Below are 12,580 nucleotides of genomic sequence, written 5' to 3'. Positions count from 1 at the left end.
ATGATAATGATAATGATAGTAATAATAATAATAATAATAATAATAATAATAATAATAATAATAATAATAATAATAATAATAATAATAATAATAATAATAATAATAATAATAATAATAATAATGAAATAATAATAATAATAATAATAAAATATTTAATGACACTGCTAAATTACTTGTTTTCTAAGAAAAAATCCTGACACAGAAAACAAAATTGTTAAGGGGTGACAACAATAATAAGTCCTCGTAAATTATATCTGTTTTTTACGGGAAAAATTGAGAATGCGTATCCTTCTTTGAGTAACAATTATACCCCTTGGTACTCCCCTTTTATTATTCTTGTACTATAGCACTCCACTTCAGTATCATAATTTGCCTCCTACACCTTCCACTAAGGGACCTAAATGTAAACAAGTCCCTTACTGGTTTTTTTTTTTTTTTAGTTATCCCTAGTAGGCTATATGATTATATTCTTACCTGAGATTCAGTCTATATTCCTTATATTTGTTGAATATTTAATTTGTATCGGTATTGGGTTGTATTGCTTGTAAAATTATCTTATACTGAAATCTAATTTAATCTAATCTAATCACTCCCTCCGTGCAAAATAAAATATGAAATAAAAAATGAAATCTAAACAAACCCCACAATATGGAGAAATAATGAAGATATGTGAAAAGAAAACATGTTACACATTTGGGAATAAAATATCGACATTTGTAAAGACAACAAAAATGGCAGCTTCCATTCCCAAAATCAATAGTGGAGAATGTTGCTAGATATTGGTGAAAAAAATGAAGTTCGATGGTGCTTAAACTTTATAAAGATAGAAATGTAATGGAAGAAATAAAAGAAAAATAATTTCGTAAAGATAATTACGATAAAATTTGTGCCCTGAATTACAAAATTTGATAAAGAAATATTAGTGCTGTTACCATTAGTTACTCATGATATATCATTAAGTACAATATATATATATATATATATTATATATATATATTATATATATATATATGTATACATATATATATACATACATATATACATACATCATACATATACCAAAGGCTTTTTCCCCCTTACACGGGGGATAGCCAAAAATAAAAAGGCATAGAAACCACTCCCACCCATTCCATCCCCTACATGCTCCACTCCCCTCCACCCTCCTGGATGACAGGCCATCCCTGCATCCTGTCCACTGCCCTGGGTCAGAAGCAGTGTCGAAAGACACAGCACATCCACAGCAAGGCCGCTTCATTAATTCGACGACCCCCCTCTCCGTCCCCTCATGCAGAAAAAGAAAAGACGGGGAGAAATGCCTTCGGGCTGCATCAAATTATTTCTCATACATATTTCCTTACCTCCCATCCCCCACCCACTCCCCCTCATGCACCACAGCATCATCCATATACAACCCTTCTCCATTCACCCCTATGTTCTATCCTCTCCCGTCCTTCCTCAACAGACATTCCTCTCTTTCCCAATGCCCCTTCTACCCCATCCATCCATCTCATCCTAGGACGCCCCCTCATGTTCACTCCTTCCACCTCTGCTCTCCACACCTCTTTTACTAATCTTTCTTCACTCATTCTTTCCATGTGTCCAAACCATCCTAATACTCTTTCATCAACCCTATCTCCCAACTCCCTTCCCACCCCTGTTCTCCTCCTCACCTCCTCATTTCTCACTCTAGCCTAGTAAGGGCAGAAGGTATGAAGATGAACTGCTTAAATGAGAAAGAAAAGGAGAAGGAGTATAAGAAGAAGCTGAAGGAGGAGTGGGAGGGAGTGAAGGATAGAGCAGAACTAGGAGTGGAAGAGGAATGGGAATGGTTCAAGGAGGGAGTCATAAGGTGTGCAAAGATGGTGTGTGGAACAAGGAGGACGGGAGGAAATAGAAGGAAGGGTAGTGAGTGGTGGGATGAGGAAGCAAAGAAGGGTGTAGAAGAGAAAAAGCAGGCTAGATTGGCTACAAATTAGGACGAGGGAATCGTATGAGAGGTACAAAGAAAAGAGAAGGGAAGTTAAGCATAAGATAAAGGAAGCAAAGAGGAGAGCAAATGTGAAATGGGGTAAGAGTATGACAGAATAATTTGAAAGTAATTAAAAGAAGTTTTGGAAAGATATTAAAAGAGGAAAAGGAAGCGAATCAAGTAGTGAAGAAAAGGTAAAAGGTTCAGATGGAGAGATGATAATGGAAGAGAAGGCAGTGAGAGGAAGGTGGGCAGAATATTTTAGGGAGTTGCTAAATGTGAAGGAGGATAGGGAGGGAAAGGTAGTTGCAGTGGGAAGCGCTAAGAAAATAAGAGTGATGAATGAGGAAAATGGAGAAATAAGGAAAGATGAAGTGAAAGCAATTGTTAAGATGATGAGAGCAGGTAAGGCACCTGAGTTGGATGGATGCCATGCAGAATGGCTGAAGAAAGGAGGTACAGTTATGGTGGACTGGCTGGTGAGGTTATTTAATGTTTGTTTAAGAGAAGGTAGAGTGCCGGAGGACTGTATCGTTCCACTTTACAAGGGAAAGGGGGACAAGTGTAAGTGTAGTAGTTTCATAGGGATCAGCTTGTTAAGTGGGAAGGCTTATGGGAGGGTCTTGATTGAGAGGATTAGGAGAGGAACAGAGGGAGTAATTGGTGAGGAACAGTGTGGTTTTAGGACAGGTAGGGGTTGTGTAGATCAGATCTTTGTGGTAAGACAGGTATGTGAGAAAATTATGATACCGTCCCACACGAAAGACTACTTACTAAATTAGCTTTGCATGGAATAAGTGGTAGCCTGTTAGGTTGGACTAGTAATTGGTTGAATGGTCGAAAACAGAGAGTTGTTTTAAATGGAAAAACTTCTGGATGGAAAAATGTTGCAAGTGGAGTTCCTCAGGGTTCCGTTCTTGGGCCACTTCTATTCATAGTATATATAAATGATATTGACCATGGACTAAAATCTACTGTTTCCAAATTTGCTGATGATACAAAACTGTGCGGAGTGGCAAATCATCAATCAAACCAATTAGATATTCAAGAAGATTTAGAGAAATTACAGCAATGGTCTGAAAAGTGGCTAATGAAATTTAACACAAGTAAATGCAAGGTAATGCACATAGGTAAAAATAACAGTAAGTACGATTACAAGTTATTTGGAAATTCGTTAACAAAAGTGGATAGTGAAAAAGATCTCGGCGTAATTAGCAGTAACGACCTCAAATCATCCAAGCAGTGTATTTCAGCCTCTGAGAAAGCAAATAAGATTCTAGGACTGATTGCGCGATCTTTTGACTTCAAAAGTCCATCACTCATTAACAAGCTATATAAATCGTTAGTTCGTCCGCATTTGGAGTATGCTGTTTCCGTGTGGTCACCGAATCTCGTTAAAGACATTGACAGACTGGAAAGAGTACAACGGCGAGCCACAAAACTGATTCCAAATATCAAAAATAAATCATACGAAAATCGACTAAAGCACATGAATCTGTTTTCCCTAAAAAAGCGTAGACTCAGAGGTGACTTGATACAGGTCTTTAAGATTTTAAAGGGAATTGACAACATCAAAAGTGACAAAATTTTCACATTGAATGAGAATCAGACAAGAAACAATGGTCTCAAACTGTCCGGAAATAGATTCAATTTGGAAGTAGGTAGAAACAACTTTGCCAACCGTGTAGTTAATGAATGGAATAAACTTCCTGCACAGGTACTGCAATGTAGTTCAGTTCCAAGCTTTAAGAATCATTTAGATAAATACCTAAGTAAGATGCTGTAATGATTATAATTTATCTTATATTATTTGTTCCTGTTTTGTTATCATTTGTCTGTCTGATTTTCATTTATTATTAGTTATATATCAATTTATTATTATTTACTATTTACGTGTTTGTTTATTATTTTAACTATACCTATGCATTTATTTATGTATTTAATTTGTTATTTACATTATTATAGTTTTTATTTATTATTTTATTATTAATATGATTTTTTTTTTTTTTTTTTTTGCACCCGACCTAGATATGGATCAAAAGGTCTCCTGTCGGCATGCTCCGCCTTTGTAATCCTTTGTAATGTTTTTTTTTTTGGCTTTTATGGATTTGGAAAAGGCTTAAGACAGGATAGACAGGAGGGCACTGTGAGAGGTATTGCAGATATATGAGATAGGATTGAAGCTGTTAAGAGTAGTCAAGAGTGAGTGGTTTGAGATAGAGGTGGGGCTTCGTCAGGGATGTGTTATGTCGCCCTGGCTGTTCAATCTATACATAGATGGGGTGGTGCGAGAGGTGAATCCAAGGGTATTTCTTAGTGGGTCGGGGGTTGGAGATGGTTAAGGAAAATGGAGAAAAGTGGGAGATAAGCCAACTGTTGTTTGCTGATGACACTGCGCTTGTAGCAGGATCAGAGGAGGGATTGAGGAAAGTAGTGACAGAGTTTGGAAAGGTGTGCGAAAGAAGGAAGCCGGAGATAAATGTAAGTTGATGAGATGTACAAAGGGAGAGAGTGACAGCAGGCTGGAAGTGAGTATTAAGGGAGAGAGACTGGAAGAAAAGGATAGTTTTAGATACTTGGGTGTGAATGTAGCAGGAATGGGAGGAGTAGGGGTTGAGGTAGAATGTAGATTGAGAGAAGCGAGTAAATGCCTTGGAGGATTAAAAAGTATAATGAGAAATAGACATTTGGGAATGGATAATAAGAGGAGATTGTATGAAGGAGTTATTGTGCCGAAACCACTGTACCGGGCAGAAACATAGAACATAAGAGAGGAAGAGAGGAGTTTGAATGTGTTTGAGATGAAATGTCTGAGAAGTATGATAGGGCTTACTAGGCTAGATAGAGTGAGAAATGAGGAGGTGTGGAGGAGAACAGGGGTGGAGAGGGAGTTGGGAGATAGGGTTGATGAAAGAGTATTAGGATGGTTTGGACACATGTAAAGAATGAGTGAAGAAAGATTAATAAAAGAGGTGTGGAAGGCAGAGGTGGAAGGAGTGAACATGAGAGGGCGTCCAAGGATGAGATGGATGGATGGGGTAAAAGGGACATTGGGAAATAGAGGAATGTCTGTTGAGGAAGGACGAAGAGGACAGAAGAAGGGGTGAATGGAGAAGGGTGGGGGATGGGAGGTAAGGAAGTATGTATGAGAAATAATTTGATACAGCCCGAAGGCATTTCTCCCCGTCTTCTTTTTTTCTGCATGAGGGGACGGAGAGGGGGGGGGGCACCAAATAAATGAAGCAGCCTTGCTGTGAATGTGCTGTTCTTGCGACACTGCTTCTGACCCAGGGCAGTGGACAAGATGCAGGGCTGACCCGTCATCCAGGAGGTGCCAAGATAAGAGGGAGGGAAAAGGGTAAAGGAAAGTGGAGTATGTACGGGTTGGAATGGGTGGGAGTAGTTCCTATGCCTTTTTCTTTTGGCTACCTCCCGTGTAAGGGGGAAAAAGCCTTTGGTATATGTATGTACATATATATATATATGTATATACATGCATGTGTATATATATATATATATATATACATATATATATATATATATATATATATATACATATATATATACATTATATAAATACACACACACAAACACACACACACCTCTCATGGCGCTGTGGTTAGAGCTCTGGCCTGCCACTACGGAGGTCCGGGTTCGATCCTCGCCCGGGGCTGAAATAATATCAGTATCGCAGCGCTGAGGGGTGTTACTCCAACTCTCGTGGGCGGGGAGTTGGGGGTGTGTGTGTGTGCAAGGTCATAGCATTACCCATAGATCGGACCTACGAGCTCTGAGCTCTCTTCCAGGAGGGAAATAGCTGTCGATCACGACTCCAACACGTGATCCAAAGACCAAGTGAATACAAGTGAATACACACACACACACACACACACACACACACACACACACACACACACACACACACACACACACACACACACACACACACACACACACACACACACACACACACATATATATATATATATATATATATATATTATATATATATAATATATATATGTATATATATGTATATATATATATGTATATATATATATATATATATATATATATATATATATATATATATATATATATATATATATAAATCAATGTGTTAATAAACGGGTCCTCCATGATAAATAACATTACTTATCAAATCATATTACATAATACAACTGACACTATATGAATAATATTGATGGAATCAGGGAGAACTAATTCAATATATTGCATCAATGTTATTGATCAAGTAAGAGGCTATATACAGTACTTACGTTTGTGGTGCGATTGTTCTAGACGTCATTGTGTTGACTTGCCCTACCTGCATTTATCTATTTCTTCTTTATTCCCAAACAAAACAGACAGGTAATTTCGTAACACATTATAGATTCATTTATTGTATATGTATCATATGATACGCAATTGTATGTGAAAGTGTAGTGCTGGGTTTTCTTTGTGTGTGTGTGTGTGTGTGTGTGTATGTTTGTATATATATATATATATATATATATATATATATATATATATATGTATATATATATATATACATATATTTATATGTATATACACAAACACACACACACATACACACTCACACATGCACACACACACACACACACACGCACACACACACACACACACACACACACACACACACACACATACATATATATATACTGTATATATATATATATAGTATATATATAAATACATATATATATATATATATATATATGTGTGTGTGTATGTGTGTGTGTAAACATATATATATATTAGTAAAGGGGGGAGCAGATTCTCAGTAATACACGTGGAGTTAAAAACGACAGCATTGTTGTAGTTGTTCAGTTTTTTCTTCGTATTCTCGATTTTCCTGATAAGAGATTTTCCATTAACTGGGTGAATTGAAACTAGGTCTCTATATTCTTCCATTTGTTCTTATTTGACATCGACGTTTCGTCTTAAACAAGACATTATCAAGATATAACTGAAATAACAAAAATTACATGGTAACAGTAAAGGTACTAGACAATATCAAGATATAACTGAAATAACAAAAATTACATGGTAACAGTAAAGGTACTAGACAATATCAAGATACAACTGAAATAACAAAAAATTACATGGTAACAGTAATAATAAAGGTGACAAATTTGTAAAAATAAATACGAAGACTTACATACAGGTATTTAAAGAGAGGAAGAAGGGTGTGATAATCCAGAGATGACAGAAGTATATATACCTAAGATCAGGTCAGACAAAGGGGGGGGGGGACAGACAATAAGGACCTCAGAGGTCCTTAGGGTTAGGCGGGTGCGGTCACCGAGGGTGGGGGAGGAGGTGGAGGTGAAGGGAGAGAGAGAGAAGGGGTAGAGGGGGAGGGGGGATTTTTATTTCTAAATAATGGGATAGAAGAGATTACATTGCATTGAATGTTAATAACCGGAGTTTTGTCCTTAATGTGGAAGGCTTCGAGTAGTTGTAGTCTCCTAGGGTCATTGCTCGATCCAATAATTTTGGTGTTGTTGATCAAATCATCTCTCCTGAGTGCAGTGTTATGGGAACTCCTATGGTGTTCTTTGATTGCTCCCTCTTGTAGGTGGAAAGTTAGGCGACGGCTGACTTTACATCTAGTAAAACCAATGTAGGAATGGGGGAGGAAATTACAATTTCCTGTAGAACATTGATATTGGTATACTACATTAGTTTTAGATGTGAAGTCCGATCGCTTTGACAAATTGTTTGTCATGATCAGGGAGGAAGTTTTTGGATTTTTATAATAGATGAGAACTCTGATTTTGTTGTTCTCATTTGTAGGAAGGCAATTTTTATGAATGATGTCTCTGATGACTTTTTCATCTTTCTTATAATTACTAGTGAAGGTGTTTCTGTAGTAGATGTTAATGAAGTTATGCTTTTGTGGTTCTTTGATTGTGAAATGGGATTCTAGCATTTTGGAGGTAACAGAATCAAAGTCAGTGTTAGAATACCCATTATTTGTGAGCATCTGTCTCAGGTGTTGAAGTTCACTATGTAAAGCTTGCCATGAGGAACATACTGATATGGCTCTTTTTATATATGCTCTAATGACACCTTTTTTGTAGTTGTCTGTGCACTCGCTCTTGCCATTCATGCACTTATCCAAGTTGGTGGGTGGATAAGTGCATGAATAGCAAGAGCGAGTGCACAGACAACTACAAAAAAGGTGTCATTAGAGCATATATAAAAAGAGCCATATCGGTATGTTCCTCATGGCAAGCTTTACATAGTGACCTTCAACACCTGAGGCAGATGCTCACAAATAATGAGTATTCTAACACTGACTTTGATTCTGTTACCTCCAAAATGCTAGAATCCCATTTCACAATCAAAGAACCACAAAAGCATAACTTCATTAACATTTACTACAGAAACACCTTCACTAGTAATTATAAGAAAGATGAAAAAGTCATCAGAGACATCATTCATAAAAATTGCCTTCCTACAAATGAGAACAACAAAATCAGAGTTCTCATCTATTATAAAAATCCAAAAACTTCCTCCCTGATCATGACAAACAATTTGTCAAAGTGATCGGACTTCACATCTAAAACTAATGTAGTATACCAATATCAATGTTCTACAGGAAATTGTAATTTCCTCCCCCATTCCTACATTGGTTTTACTAGATGTAAAGTCAGCCGTCGCCTAACTTTCCACCTACAAGAGGGAGCAATCAAAGAACACCATAGGAGTTCCCATAACGCTGCACTCAGGAGAGATGATTTGATCAACAACACCAAAATTATTGGATCGAGCAATGACCCTAGGAGACTACAACTACTCGAAGCCTTCCACATTAAGGACAAAACTCCGGTTATTAACATTCAATGCAATGTAATCTCTTCTATCCCATTATTTAGAAATAAAAATCCCCCCTCCCCCTCTACCCCTTCTCTCTCTCTCCCTTCACCTCCACCTCCTCCCCCACCCTCGGTGACCGCACCCGCCTAACCCTCCCCCCAACCCCAACCCCTTACCCTTGACCTCTGAGGTCCTTATTGTCTGTCCCTCCCCCCCCCCTTCGTCTGACCTGATCTTAGGTATATATACTTCTGTCATCTCTGGATTATCACACCCTTCTTCCTCTCTTTAAATACCTGTATGTAAGTCTTCGTATTTATTTTTACAAATTTGTCACCTTTATTATTACTGTTACCATGTAATTTTTTGTTATTTCAGTTGTATCTTGATATTGTCTAGTACCTTTACTGTTACCATGTAATTTTTGTTATTTCAGTTATATCTTGATATTGTCTAGTACCTTTACTGTTACCATGTAATTTTTGTTATTTCAGTTATATCTTGATAATGTCTTGTTTAAGACGAAACGTCGATGTCAAATAAGAACAAATGGAAGATTATAGAGACCTAGTTTCAATTCACCCAGTTAATGGAAAATCTCTTATCAGGAAAATCGAGAATACGAAGAAAAAACTGAACTACAACAATGCTGTCGTTTTTAACTCCACGTATATATATATATATATATATATATATATATATATATATATATATATACATATATACATATACATATATATATATATAAACATATATGTGTATGTTTGCATATATATATATGTATATATATATATATATATATATATGTGTGTGTGTGTGCGTATAAACATATATATATATATATATATATATATATATACATATAGATATAAACATATATGTATGTATATAAACACACACACACACACGCACACACACACACACACACACACACACACACACACACACACACATATATATATATATATATATATATATATATACAGTATATATATATACATATATGTATATATACACATATATATATATATATATATATATATATATATATATATATATATATATATTATGCTAATAAGAACACGGGTACGTGTGTTCACTTATGCAGAGTAGACCACTTGGATAAAGAAACTAACGAAGCAGAGCGCTTTCGTATATTACATCTTCAGTGCAACAAGTACTGAAGATGTAATATACGAAAGCGCTCTGCTTCGTTAGTTTCTTTTTCCAAGTGGTCTACTTTGCATATATATATATATATATATATATATATATATATATATATATATATATATATATATATATATATATATATATATAATGTAATTGTTCATGGTCATGTTATAAAAGGTATACCCATTTCCTCCCTTTTATTCTCCAAGCCTACGTGACTTGGATGGAGCGCGCATCCTTCGTGTTTTCGTACCTAAAACATACCCAGCATGGTTAGCACACTTGTACTAAACCTGGAGAATCCCAGTTTCACGCCTTCGACTATTTACAAAAATTCCGCGTCGAAAAGATAGAAAACTGTGTAGTTTCAATATCACCGGAATTATATCACTATAAACACCTCGATTAAATTAAATCGGCTTAGATACGAATATGTAAAATATTAAGTCGCGGTCCAAAGTAATCAGAATCGGTCGAAGACGTGGGGGATTGCCATCCACTGAAGCGTCATTTAACGGAGCTAGTCATAACATATCAGTAATTCTACGTCTCCCTCCCCACCCTTTTTGTTTTGTCGTTTATTTTTTGTTCTCTCTCTCCATTGATACACTTTAAATAATGATAAAACGTAGACAGAGTAGCTTAGGAAGGTGTGATTATTGATGTGATTAAAGAAAAAAGTAATTTTAACGGAGACGGTCATAACCAACAGGTGGTTAAATACAATTGGTTTTAATTTCAACAAGGATCACGGACCAGTCTTGTTTTCTTATTAAATTCACTAGCACATGATGAAACTTACAGGTAGTGTGATACAAAATTTAGGCACTTGGATTGAGTTTATCTATGATAAGGTGAGTGGGTTACCTACTCTGTATCCACCGGCCATGAAAAAACCAAAGCGTTTTCGACACGACAGAACTAAGTATGGATGAGCATCTCTAGGCCTTAATCTCTTTCCCTATCACTAGTTTTTGACCCAGCGTACAGTGAGCAACGTTGGCCACACTGCACTCACTCCCCTCGTTATTCCTATTGATTAATGTGCATCGTTGTTTACTGAACGCCCCAGTGGGCTATCTTCCTTAGATGACCGGTTAAATAACGACATAAAGAGAGAGTAAATTAGAATTTAAATAAAGTTTAAAATTTAACAACTGTTTGATAAAATCCAGTCATTACAAAGGCACTAGACAACTTTTATAATCGACACAAAAAAAAAAAACATCACAAAGTTAACAGTCCTCAACTTTTGCTTACTCGCGTCGTCTATCAAATTGGGCGGCGACTAAATCGCGCATGCGCAAAGGGCGGGTACTTATATTCCAAAAGTGTAACGTATATTTCGCAACTTTAAATTTTAAAATACAGTTGACTAGACATATAATTAATAAAATGAGGTGTCTGAGAATTAGTTACTTTAACTTCTTGCTTTTACGTGTTTTGTATAGTTGTTTATTTATTTATTTCTCTTTCCAAACTCGTCATGAACTGAACAGTCCAGAATGGTTGGTGACTTGATTCTCCATCAACAAGACTTTATACAGCTTCCACCCATGGTATTAGATTTAAATTTTGAGACTAAAATGTATGTTTCTTGGCTATTTTTCGAATATGGAGGCGGACAGTACATCTCTTCTCGACTATCTTTATAGTACTCATTATTCTGACCTTATTCAGCTGAGGGAAACTCCCATCGTCGAAGAGTCCGACTAGAATAAATTCATGTGACGACTGAGTTTTAGTGGCAAAAACAACCTCAATGGAACCCTCCAGTATCAAGTTTCACTTTGAAATGTTTTTTCTTTCATTCTTTCTTTGCCAGCAAGTGGCAGCTGAGGCTATTGTGCTGAGGTGCTCTGCTTGACCCTCTACCCAATTATGAAGGAGGTCAACTGGCCCGTCATCGACAGAGGGTACCTCTTCCTCGCCCACGTCTCCGAAGTAGGACCAAGGACCCTACTTGCGCTTCGGGTACTGGATCTGGCCCTAACATGCCCAAGAGGTAGAAAGTCGTGCACTGTGAGGTACATATGAGGAACCTGGACCCAAGGGCGTATGCTCTTGGGGGCACAGCCAAATTTGAGGCCCTAGGTGGATTTTTGCCTTTCCAACTCTGGCGCTACCACATTTGGCTTGAGAAGTGTCCAACTGAAATCCGCAGGTGGCCTCTTGGCCCTGGACCTTTGAGTGAGATGGGGGCCAAATAGGAGCAAACGGCAAAAATTATCCCGAAAGACCCTAAGGCGAGCTATGACTTTTGGCCAAAATCGTTAATGGGAAATGAGAAATCCCCGTTAGGGCAAATCCCCATCAATTGCGGGAAGCCGCTTTTTCATAAATTCATCTCTTATTCAAAATATTACTTCTACACTAGATCACACACTGGTGATGAGGTTGTACGAAAACAACGATAACGAAGTTGTTGTGGTTTTATTAAGGAAACCGTGATGGCACCGGATGACACAAACGCAGTAATGGTGTTTTGGCATCGGAGGAATAATAATATATGACAAAGTTTATTTATTTTTTTCTCTTTCGTTACAGACTAATTACAAACAACGTAACACGACTTCAGTATACAACTACTGA

Source organism: Oratosquilla oratoria, chromosome 9, assembly GCF_046742065.1.
Source record: "Oratosquilla oratoria isolate Oo_2021 chromosome 9, ASM4674206v1, whole genome shotgun sequence".
NCBI lineage: Eukaryota > Metazoa > Arthropoda > Malacostraca > Stomatopoda > Squillidae > Oratosquilla > Oratosquilla oratoria.
Note: the sequence above shows the minus strand (reverse complement) of the source record.